General features: G+C 45.7%; 1 protein-coding gene across 3 annotated transcripts in view; it reads right to left on the minus strand.

The window, feature by feature from the left end:
- Positions 1-11,897, minus strand: part of ARMH1 (armadillo like helical domain containing 1) — a 35,955-nt gene extending 24,058 nt beyond the window's left edge. The window contains exon 1 of one of the 3 annotated variants that reach the window (XM_028160153.2): positions 11,767-11,897. The gene's annotated coding sequence lies outside the window, so the exon portion shown is untranslated. The remainder of the gene's footprint in view (positions 1-11,766) is intronic. The other 2 variants (XM_028160152.2, XM_008151330.3) reach the window with 2 other exon arrangements.
- Positions 11,898-11,983: the final 86 nt, after the last annotated feature.

The raw sequence follows: 11,983 nt of genomic DNA on the forward strand, positions 1-11,983 counted from the left end.
GAATAATATTACAGCCCTACATCTGAGAATAACTCTCAGAGCCCATGGCCATCTTCAACAGCCAAACTGGCCTCAAGGAAATGGGGGTGAGGGGCTGTTCTGGACCCCAGGGAGGAGCGGTTGAAACATCACCATTAGCTTAATCGGGCAGGAAAGCACCTGGTGTCCCTGCCCTGCTGTGGATGGACCCATTCTAGGATCAACACTCCAAGTGCTATTGCAGATGCACCCAGCAATTCTAGGACACCAGGGGCAGGAAACTTGCAGCTGGATCTTATGGCCACTCAAGTTTCCTTTGAATCTCCGTCTTCCCCGTCTTCTTTTTCAAGACAGAAAACAAACAAATGGCAGCATGGAAGATCACAGTGATAGAGCTCTAAATCAGTGACTATGTAGTGAAGGCCCATCACATGGCGCCGTGCAAGGTGCTGTGGGAGATGCAGAGATGAAGATGGCACAGCCAGGGCCCTTGAGGGACTCCAGATCTTGTGGCAGAGTGAAGAGCATCAGATCTGACATCAGACCGGGTGCAAGGTCCAGCTCCCCACTTGCTATAGTAAAACATCAATAGTACCTGCCTTATTCCTTGCTATCCTCCAGGACTCCAGAGGCAGCCACTTTCAACTCTGTTGGCTATTTCTTCTGTTTACTTCTATAATCCCGAATAATCAGTTTATACTACTTGGTATGGGCTGAGTTGTGTCCCCCTCATCCCCTAACATTCAGTACCTCAGAATGTGACTGTGTTTGGAGATAGGGGTGTTTAAAGAGGTAATTCAGTTAAAATGAGGTCATTAGGGTGGATCCTAATCCAATATAACTTGTGTCCTTATAAAATACTAGAGGCCCAGTGCATAAAATTTGTGCGCAGGTAGGGTCCCTAGCAGCTGCCGGGCCCTCCTTAATTCCGCGCTGCCCCCTGGTGGTCAGCGCATGTCATAGCGATCGATCAAACTCCCCATCGTTTGAACTCCCGAGGGGACACTTTGCATATTACGCTTTTATATATATAGAAGATTAGGGCACAGACACACAGAAGGAAGACCGTGGGAAGACAACAGAAGTCAGCCATCTACAAGCCAAGGAGAGAGGCCACAGAAGAAAACCACCCTGTAACACTTAATCTCAAACACCTCCATCAGAGCCTCCAGAACAGAGATAATAAGTTTCTGCTGTTTAAGCCAGTCTGTGGTGGTGCTTTGCTATGGGAGCCTAGCAAACTAGCACATTGCTATTATTTTATTTGTCAATTTTAGAGAATATGTATATTCTGGCAATTGAGGAAATAGCTCTTGCACCACTCTAACCCCTATTTTTACTCCCTTGTCCTCACAATACTATAGTTTCCCACAATTTATAGTTAAATCAATAGTTAATGTTTACATTATTGGCCAAATAAACACTGTGCATTCAAGCTGTAACCTATTAGATTTGCTGTCTCTTATAAATTGGTTTCACCTGGAGTTAATTTCTTTTTCTAATTGCTTAATTTTCAATGCACCTGGAGCTATTTTCTTCCAAATGTTCCAAACATGTAGCAATGATTTTTCCAAATGTTCAGTCCTAACTGATCAGTTCCATCCTTTCCCGGGAGACTTCTGCCCATTGTCTTTTGTTCATTTGGACCCATTGCTTACTAAGCCTGGTGCATCAATGCCCTGGGATTTCCTTTTGCCAGTTTTCTCTGTTGATCGCCCCATTTCCTGGATTCATCTCATCTTCCTTCTTGGTTTATACTCTCTTTTTGTTGAAGCACGTTCTCTAGTAGCTTCCTAAGAAATGAAAAATATTTTTTTCTGGGTGTCCTTGGAAGTCTGAAAATATTTTTGGCCTCATGTTAGATTGGTTGAGTGTATAATTCCACGTTAGAAATAAGCTTCCCTGGGCCCAGCTGGCGTGGCTCAGTGTTTGAGCATTGACCTATGAACCAGGAGGTCACAGTTTAACTCTAGGTCAGGGAACATGCTGGGGTTTCGGGCTGGATCCCGAGTCGGGGGGGCGTGCAGGAGGCAGCTGATCAATGATTCTCATCAATGATGTTTCTATCTCTCTCTCCCTCTCCCTTCCTCTCTGAAATCAATATATATATATATCCTATATAATAAAAGCCTAATATGCTAAGTGTTTGTTCGACTGTTTGACCAGTTGCTATGACATGCACTGACCACAGGAAGGAGACGCTCCAACCGGTAGATCAGCTTGCTGCTGGGGTCCAGTGGATAGGGACCGGGCGAGACAGGCCGGACATGCCCTGGAGCCCTCCTGTGATCCCTCCCTGGCACAGATTTGTGCACCGGGCCTCTAATATATATATGAAATATATATATGAAATAAGCTTCCCTTGGATTTAACCTCCCCAGTGTTGCTGTTGAGAAGTCTGACTTCATTCTGATTCTGTGCCTATGTCTCTGGCTTGTTTTTTCACTCTGTTTTCTTAAAATTATGGCATTTCTTTTTAAAAAAAATATATTTTTTTATTAATTTCAGAGAGAGGAAGGGAGAGGGAGAGAGAGATTGAAACATCAATGATGAGAGAGAATCATTGATCGGCTGCCTCCTGTACGCTCCCCACTGGGGAACGAGGCCACAACCCCGGCATATGCCCTTGACCAGAATCGAACCTGGGACCCTTCAGTCCGCAGGCCAACACTCTATCCATTGAGCCAAACCGGCTAGGGCTGTTTTTTCACTCTTGATGCTTTTAAAACCTCTTCTGAAATTGTATGATGATAGGCCTTGGTGCAGGTCTTTTCATTTATTATGCTAGGCCCTCAGTGGGCTCTTTTAATCAGGTGCTGTGACCTTCAATTTTTAGAAATTTCTTTATTAGGCAAGAGTAGTCTTCACTGAGGAACTAAAAAATGTCAGTCAGTGGAGGTGTTTTTCTTCCTTGTGGGGTCCTCAGGGCCTCCAGAAACTTTTCTATTTTCCCAGGGAGGGAAAGTGGCATTGATAAATGCCTACTGGCATCCTGGGGGGTGGGGTGGGGAGGGCTTGTCGGGCAGCCACAGTGCAGTGTATAGCCCTCACTCTATTACTGTTTTCCATCCTATATCCCTGACCTTAAAATTATGCCTTGAGGGCCCAGCCAGTGTGGCTCAGTTGGTTGAGCATCCCATGCACCACGAGGTCACTGGTTTGATTCCCAGTCAGAGCACATGCCCAGGTTTCAGGCTCAATTCCCAGTAAGGGGGCATGCAGGAGGTGGCCAATTGATGTTTGTCTTTCTCTCTCCCTTCCCCTCTCTCTCTCAAAATCAATTAAGAAAAAAACATATTAGCCTGACTGGCGTGGCTCAGTGGTTGAGTCTTGACCTATGAATCAGGAGGTCACGGTTTGATTCCTGGTCAGGGCACATGCCTGAGTTGTGGGCTCAATCCCCAGTGTGTGTGTGTGTGTGTGTGTGTGTGTGTGTGTGTGTGTGTGTGTGTGTGTGTGTGTGTGTGTGTGTAGGGAAGGCAGCCGATTTATGATTTTCTCTGATCATTGATGTTTCTATATATCTCTTTCTCCCTTCCTCTCTGAAATCAATAAAAATATATTTAGCCCTAGCCAGTTTGGCTCAGTGGATAGAGCGTCGGCCTGCAGACCAAAGGGTCCTGGGTTTGATTCCATCAAGGGCATGTACCTTGGTTGCAGGCTCCTCCCTGGCCTGGGCCCTGGTTAGGGTGCTTGCAGGAGGCAACGAATCAATGTGTTTCTCTCACATCAGTGTTTCTCTCTGTCTTTTCCTCTCTCTTCCACTCTCCCTAAAAAAAATCAATGGAAAAATATCCTCAGGTGAGGATTAACAACAACAAAATGTTATATATATAATTTAAAAACATATTAAAAAGTTATGCCTGATGTCCCTGAGTATGGAGGCCTCCACTGTTCCTTTTCCTTTCTCCTTATGCAGCAGGAGAGTTTAGTTGTTTGGCTGTTGAGAGAGGAGCTCTGAGGTGGGGGCAAAGTGCTCTCCCTACAGACTTTAGCCAGTCTCCAGGTTTAGTTCCATACCTCACTCTGACCTTCTATGGTAACTTGTGCTTCCAAACATTAAGCCTCTTGGAGGTTAAACGGGGTGAACTGACTTTCTTCTTGTTGGTAATCTCCCCTTGCAGGCACTTAATTTGTAATTTTGTTTTGTTTTGTTAATCCTCACCCGAGGATATTTTTCCATTGATTTTTAGAGAGAGTGGGAGGGGAAGAGACAGAGAGAGAGAAATATCCATGTGAGAGAGATACATTGATTGGTTGCCTCACACACATGCCCCAACCAGGGTGGGGGAATCAAATCTGCAACCGAGTATGTGCCCTTGACCGGGAATCAAACCCGGGACCCTTCAGTCCACAGGCTGACGTTCTATCCACTGAGCCAAACCAGCTAGGGCAGTTTGTAATTTCTTAGGGTGCTTCAAACCAGGTAATATTCCCCCACCTGCCTTTTAGCTTCCAAATATCTGTTGAACTTTCATCTGCTGTTGCCTTGCTGCCTTCTCTGAACTTTTGTGACTTAATATATTTTTGTATTTCTTGAGTGTTAGTCAGTGAGGTTTTGAGAGGTAGGGGGAGATAAAAGGTGGCAGTCATGTTCAAGCAAGTGTCCAGCCCCTTATTTATTTTTATCTCAAATGTTCTTCAAAGTAAGATTTGACAAGAATTGAAAAAAATATCCACTAAATACAATTTCAAAAATAATTTAAAAGAAGAACAGTGGGGAAAAGAGAAAAATATGCCAATTTCAAGAGTTGGTTGCTGGGATAAATTCTGTATCTAAGATTCTTCTTGACTACCAAGATAAAAGGGGAAATATGGGGAAGGGAGGAGAGAATGATGGCAAGGAGAAGAAACTAACATTTTTTTGAGTGTTCATTAAGAACTAGTTACATACCATAATATAAATTATAAACACTATTTGCTTAATCCTCTAGAGATCTCAAGAAGGAGCTATTATTCTTCACAATTTTCATGTTTAAAAAGGTTTGCTTATTGCCTGGCTGGCATGGCTCAGTGGATGAGCGTTGACCTATGAACCAAGAGGTCATGGTTTGATTCCGGTCAGGGCATATTCCTGGGTTGCAGGCTCGATCCCCAGTGTGGCGTGTGCAGGGGCAGCAGACCAATGAGTGACTCTCTCTCATCACTGATGTTTCTCTCTCTCTCCCTTCCTCTCTGAAATTAATAATATATATATATATATATATATATATATATATATATATATATATCTTTAAAAGGTTTGCTTATTTGTTGAAGGTCTCACAGCTAAAAGAGGGGTGGAAATGAAAACTGAACTCAGATTTGTGTATAATTACAATCCAGGTTCTCTCCATTTAATCAAAAGCACTAATTCTGCTCACCCCTGTGCTCTGAAATGTCACCAATACTCTCTTCTTGTCATATTCGGTGGCTAGTTTGCAGTCCCATCTTCTTGACCTCTGATAGATTGTGGATGGCTCTCTTCTCAGAACTCCTTTCCTGACCCCTCTCTCTCTCTCTTGGATCCTCTTCAGACTCCTTTGCAAGTCCTTGCCCTGTTCTCCGTTTTCTTCTCATGCTGTGTAATTTCCTGGGTTATGTCCTTCACTCCCATCACTTCAAGTTACATCTGTAGGCTTTATGACTCCCAAATCCATCTCTCACTCAGCCTGGGCCTCCCTCCTGATGAGGTCCAGATCCCTGCATCTAAATGACTAGTGGATGTCTCCAGTGGTATGTTTTACACACGCTTCCATCAAACCCTCACACCTGCTCCTCCTCCTGTGTTGGTCCTCTGTCAGGGACTGGGTTACCACTCTCCTGGTCACACAAGAGCTTTGATGTATATCCCTCTCCCTTGCCCTCCTTATTTGAACTGTTGCCAGGTTCTGCCAATTACACCTCCTAAATCTCCCCCAGATCGGTCTATTTATCTTCATCTCCACGGCCACTATTTTCATTACCCCCCCATCCCTCACATGGATTATTGCAGCAGCCTCCTAACTGATCTCAGGCTTACCCCATCCTAATCTCCACGGTGATGTAAGAGTTTAAAACGCAAATCTGACAGATTTCCCTGTTTGAAACTCTTCAGTTGTCCCCCATATTACCCTCAAGATAAAGTTTCAAACATCTCAGCCCAAAGAACTTGCATCTAAATTCTGTCACAACTGAAATCTGACCTCTCCTGCCCTCCCCACTACCCCTACCCTGCCCCCGGCTCGTGTCACTGCTTCCAGTGAGAATTAGGAGATAGATGCTAGCTTTCCCACGTCACAAACCATTCTCTAAATCCCCCACACCGTTTCTAAATAATTTCCCCCCCCTCTAAGGTCAGGCCTCCTATCCTTCCCGCTCTGCCTTGCCTTACTGCTGATTTATTGGCCAATTCCCTGTGTTCATAGATGACTTCCACCCATAAGTCTTCTTGTTTACCCAAGACCTGATAGGCAATTTCAACATCAACATGTTCCATCTTCATATTTTGGGTGGCTGGCATCCTCCCTGGCACATAATGGGTGCACAAAAACTGTTATTCAAACTGACATCCAACACTATGCTTATAATGAGCACTTTGATTTTCTCATTCCACACAGTAATTGATTAAACAGATGTCCTGGGTGCCAGCAGACTTACAGGATAAAGTCTGAACTCCATGTGGCATACACAGGCCCTCCAAAACTTGGCCCCAGGCTAACCTCATCCTGCCACTTCCACATTACAACAGACCTCCCTTCTCAACTCCCCAGGCTCTCCCAGGGCCCTCTGCATCTCAACTGCTGCTCTGCCATCAGGAATGGCCAGCCTCCTCTTTGCCCTTTGGCTAATTCTCCAAGACAACTAGGGGCTTTGGGTTCTGTGGCTCCCCTATGCCATCTCTTCCCCTGCTATGCTGTAAAACTTAACCATCCCTCCTACTAGAGTGTACTCAAGGGCAGGGGTTGGCCTTCCCTATCTTTATGTGCTCAGGGTCTGGCATAACGCCTGACACAAAATAGATGTTTAATAAATGTTCGCTGGGTGAGAGAAGAAATCAGCCAGCGCCTGTTTGGATGGTTGTATCTGAATGTCCATGATATGTAGGTCCATAAAATGACCAACTTCCCAAAGCTGTCATGTCCAGAGTGGCAGCATCTCCGTCCAAGAAGGCCAGTGCGGTCTATGAGGCATTTTACAGCTACGACAGGAAATAGCAATGTCAGCAGTGGTGTCATCTTTGGACACTAAGGACAGGGATTCAGTGCCATGAACGGTCAGTTAAATTGTAATTGGAGTGAACTGTTCCTCTGCAAACCATAATGTTCTTTAGCTGCAGCCAAATGGCATTCAAGAAAGGGAGACATTTTTTTTTTTGAAATGTCAAAGAAATTATTTCCAATTTGGTGCTCACAACCAGAGACTCTAATGATCAGTGGAAATGAGAAGCAAACAAATTAGCACTAATGGAAAATGGCTTTTGGAAAAGAGGATTTAATTTATAGTCAACTGGTCATGGCATGCAGCATGCAGTAAAAGTCAGCTTCACCAGCTTGATCATAAGAACTGGAGCACACATGGAATGCCAGAGAAAAATATGCGGATGCCATCATGCCTATTGGACTCTCTCTGTAAGTGGCAGCCAATTAAAATAGTCATTATTTTACCTTGGAGAGAAAATGGTCTGAATAATCAAAGCACATGAAATTAAAATCCGGATTAGGAACCTCGGTCCAAATTGGTTTGTTTGTGGCCTTCTGACCTTGGCAAGATCTTCTGCAAGGATGACAAACCTACTTTGTCTTCAGCCCAGAGTGGACTCTGTTTTTAATTTCCTTTCCATCTTCAGAGGTGATTAATAAATCTGGACCCATCTATAAATCATTTCTATAGCAGCCAAATGGTACTCTTTCATGCAGGGAAACGAAAATTACAGAATCTCAAAATCTCAGCTCTTATACTAAGCCAAAGGTCCTTAGCAACGAGCGAGAAGAGGTATTATAAAATCAGGTCTTGTTTCTAAAAAAAAGTTCTCTCCTCCCCACTTCCCCAAATCAAAAGACATGTTTCTGAAAGCAAGAAGCCTCCAGGGCATGGGCTGCCAGCCTGGCTCACTGTCCCCAGACGGCCCTGGAAACAAGGCATCACTGTGGGCCATCGCTGCAGGTTTCACCTACAGAATGGGACAGAGGCATCCTCCTTGGCTCCCATTCCCACTACTCACTCAGCTCCTCATTCAGAGAGAGAGAGAGGGAAGGAGGCCAGGAGGGAGAAGGAAGACCGAGAAATAAAGAAACATTCTTCTTCCAGACTTCAGCCTGAGCTAAGGAGGGTGTGTCCTGGTCCTTACTTCCACCTCAGGGCAAATGCATTACAACTTGTCACTTCCCTCCACAGACTCCCTAGCTTCTGCTCCTGACTCACACCCTCCTTACAGACCCCTCTTGCCACCCACTCTTCCCCACAGCTGCCTTTCCTTCCACCCTCTCCTCATAGATCATCCCCACCCCCATCTCCTCCCTGCAAAACCCTTTGCCTTCATCCTCTCCCCACACCTACCCTCATTTTCTACCCAGATCCGACTTTTCCTCTCCCAAGTCTCACTTCTGCCCCCAACGGCACATCACAGATCTGCCCTCTTGCTCTCCCCACAAAATGTAACTCTTTAGGTCAATCACAACCACTCTGCCCACATTCTCCTCATCCCTTCATTGCTCTATGCTTCATCTTCCCTGACTTCATTTCCCACCTTTGCTTCCCTTACCAACCTTACTCTGCCCTTGAAAGCCCTTGTTCCTGATCAGGAAAGTCTCCTCCACTCTGAGCCACTCCACAGTCTCTGCCTACCTCCAGTCTGCCCAGAAATCTGCCTCTACTCAGGGGTGCCACTTCTGCATAGCCCTCCCTGGGCTCTTATCCCCCAAGGACGTCAGGGGTGAGAGTGGGGCCAGTGTCTCCTCACCAAAGCCCAACCCAGCTCCTTATTCCATCACCTTCTTCACCTTCTTTAAAAACTTTTGCTACTTTGAGGGTCATGCCATGCAGCCGTATTGACCTTTACCCCTCCTCATGCTGTCATCTACGGATTCCAGAACAACCCACTTCATTCAAGGACTTCGGTACCTAGTTCACAAGCATCCTCTTCCCTTTTCCCTCAAGTCCTGCCATCATCCAGGAAGATTTCAATGGTCATGTCTACACCTTGAATGTCTTCTGTACTTTACTTCAGCCACCCACTCCTATGGCCACACCCTGGACCTCGTCATCACTTGGAACTAATCCAACGTCATCATTCCACTTTCTTTTCTTTTTTTTAAAAAATATATTTTATTGATTTTTTACAGAGAGGAAGAGGGTAGAGAGCTAGAAACATCGATGAGAGAGAAACATCGACCAGCTGCCTCCTACACACCCCCTACTGGGGATATGCCCACAACCAATGTACATGCCCTTGACCGGAATCGAACCTGGGACCTTTCAGTCCGCAGGCCGACGCTCTATCCACTGAGCCAAACCGGTTTTGGCATCCTCTTTCTTTTTTTAAAATAAGACTTAAAAAAATATATATATACAAGTATATATATTATTTTTCTGTATTTTATTAAGCTGCACAATGTGTTTTGAGAATCTATAAATATGTATTTATTGATTTCAGAGAGGGAAAGCGAGATAGAAACATCAGAGATGAGAATCATTGATCAGCTGCCTCCTGCAGACCCACTACTGGGGATCAAGCCTGCAACCCGGGCATGTGCCCTGATAGGGAATCGAACTTGCAACCTTTTGGTTCACGGGCTGATGCTCTAACCACTGAGCAACACAGGCCAGGGCTCATGCCACCTAAGTGAATTTCTCCACCAGTGCTTTGGATGATTCCTTATGTTATTCTTTTTCCAGGATTGCCACTTTCTCAGTTCTCTCTCTTTCTCTATAATTTTTTCCCTTTATCTGGACCCACGCCAACAGCATTTCTCCCATCTGAATAAAAACTGTGTCTCCTTCCAGCTATTGCCATCTTTCTTTTTTCTCCTGAAGAGCCAACCATGTTGAAAGTGTATTGTACAGGCAATCTTCGCTCTCTCCTCTCCCACCTCCTTCTCAACTCACTGTAATTTGACCTCTGCTTCCAGCACCAACAATTTCCTTGTTTCTAAATCCAGTGGATTTTTTCAGACCTTATTTTATTAGTCATCAGCCTTCAACACTTTCCTCCCGTGGCTTCTGATATACCACGTTCTACTTCTGATTATCTTACCATTCTGGACACTTCATCTCAATTGCCTTTGCAGATTCATTCCCCTTTGCCCTCAGGCTTCAGTGCTTCTTAGCGACCTGTCCTCAGCCCTCTTCTCTCCTGATTCTACACATACTCTCTGGGCCAGCCCACTGAGTCAATCCACTGGCGGCCATCTGTAAGGCAGTACAGACTCTCATCTTTCTGTTTCCAGTTCAGACTTATCTTGCAAACTCCACTGCCTCCTGGACACCTCCCCCTGGGTGTCCCACTGGCACCTCAAATTTTGCCAGGCCCGGAACTTACCCTCTTCTAAAAACTCTGCTTCCTCTCCTTTCTGTTTGCCCAAGCTAGAAGTTCAGAAGTCATCTTTCCTTTCTCCTACTTGCCTCACCAGGCACCAAGTCCAGTTCTTTTTAGCTCATAAGTGTCTAAGGAATCCATCCCCTCCCTCTTCATTCCTGATACCTTTCCATGCTTTACGACAGGGGTCCTCAAACTTTTTAAACAGGGGGCCAGTTCACTGTCCCTCAGAACGTTGGAGGGCCGGACTATAGTTTAAAAAAAAACTATGAACAAATTCCTATGCACACTGCATATATCTTATTTTGAAGTAAAAAAAAACAAAACGGCAAAAACACCCGCATGTGGCCTGCGGGCCGTAGTTTGAGGACGCCTGCTTTACGACATCGTAATCCGTTCCCATTGTTGAAACAACTTCCTAACTCGTTTTCCTCCTCCCAATCCCCAATCCATCCTCCACACTGATCTTTCTAAAACACAAATATGATTGTTACTCCTCTGCTAAAGCCCTGCATTGACTCCCCACTGTTCTTAGGATAAGCTCTTGCACTCAATAGGAAACACACTGGGAAATTTTTACCATCAGTAAGATTTACTTATAAATTCAAAGCTGAGCTTGGCATCCAAGACCCTCCAGGATGAGCCTAACTGTTCTTCTAAGGTTACTTTCGCATTCGTACCTCCTCTGGCCAGATGCTGATCATTTATGGCCCTCCTCAGTTTGAGTTCCTGTAGAGTCCTTTCTCCACAGGTCTTTCGAGGTCCACCTCAAGAGCCATCCCCACTGCCATAATATCCCTTCAACACTTCCTGAGCTCACAGCGTTAGATTTGGTTAACGAATAGTTCTCCTCCTCCTCCTTTTAAGACTTATGGAAGTCAGGGTCAAAAGCTTAATCCTCACTAGAGCCCACCTACATAATAGGTGCTCCGTATTTGTTAAATCCATGGATAAATGCAAGAAAGCTGTATTACTTAACCCCTTTGTGTCCCCCGCGAGTAGAGCATTCTCCAAAGTCTTCCTCCGTAGTTTTCCCCACTGCCTCCTACCCACCCCGTCAGTCAGAGTACGCCTCGCTCCACTCGAGTGGAGGATGGGCCGGCACGCGCCCGCTAGGCCGTTTGTACGGTTTTCTACCTCCCGTTGTCGGAGCTGCGATAATAGGGGATCGTAGAGGTAGCTAGACGAGGTATGTCAAAGGGCACTGTCCACCCCGTAGGGTAACACGCGGTAGAGAAAGGAGACCCCGCTCCACTCCCAGACCAGAGCAACTCTCACGCAGACCCTCTTACCTACACAGGAGGGTGGGGACTCTTCCTGACCGGCGTCCAGGCTGACCAATACCTAGCCCACACCAAGCAAGTCAGCCAATAGCTGCGGGCCATGGATAGAGTGGGGCGGGGCATGGTTGCTAGGGCCAAGCTAGTGGGGCGCGGCCAGAGGCTCCGAGAGAGACTCGGTGGTTGCTAGGGTGGGAGGTCACAGAGCGCGCTCAGGGATTGGGCGGCG

Source organism: Eptesicus fuscus, chromosome 9 (genome assembly GCF_027574615.1).
Source record: "Eptesicus fuscus isolate TK198812 chromosome 9, DD_ASM_mEF_20220401, whole genome shotgun sequence".
NCBI lineage: Eukaryota > Metazoa > Chordata > Mammalia > Chiroptera > Vespertilionidae > Eptesicus > Eptesicus fuscus.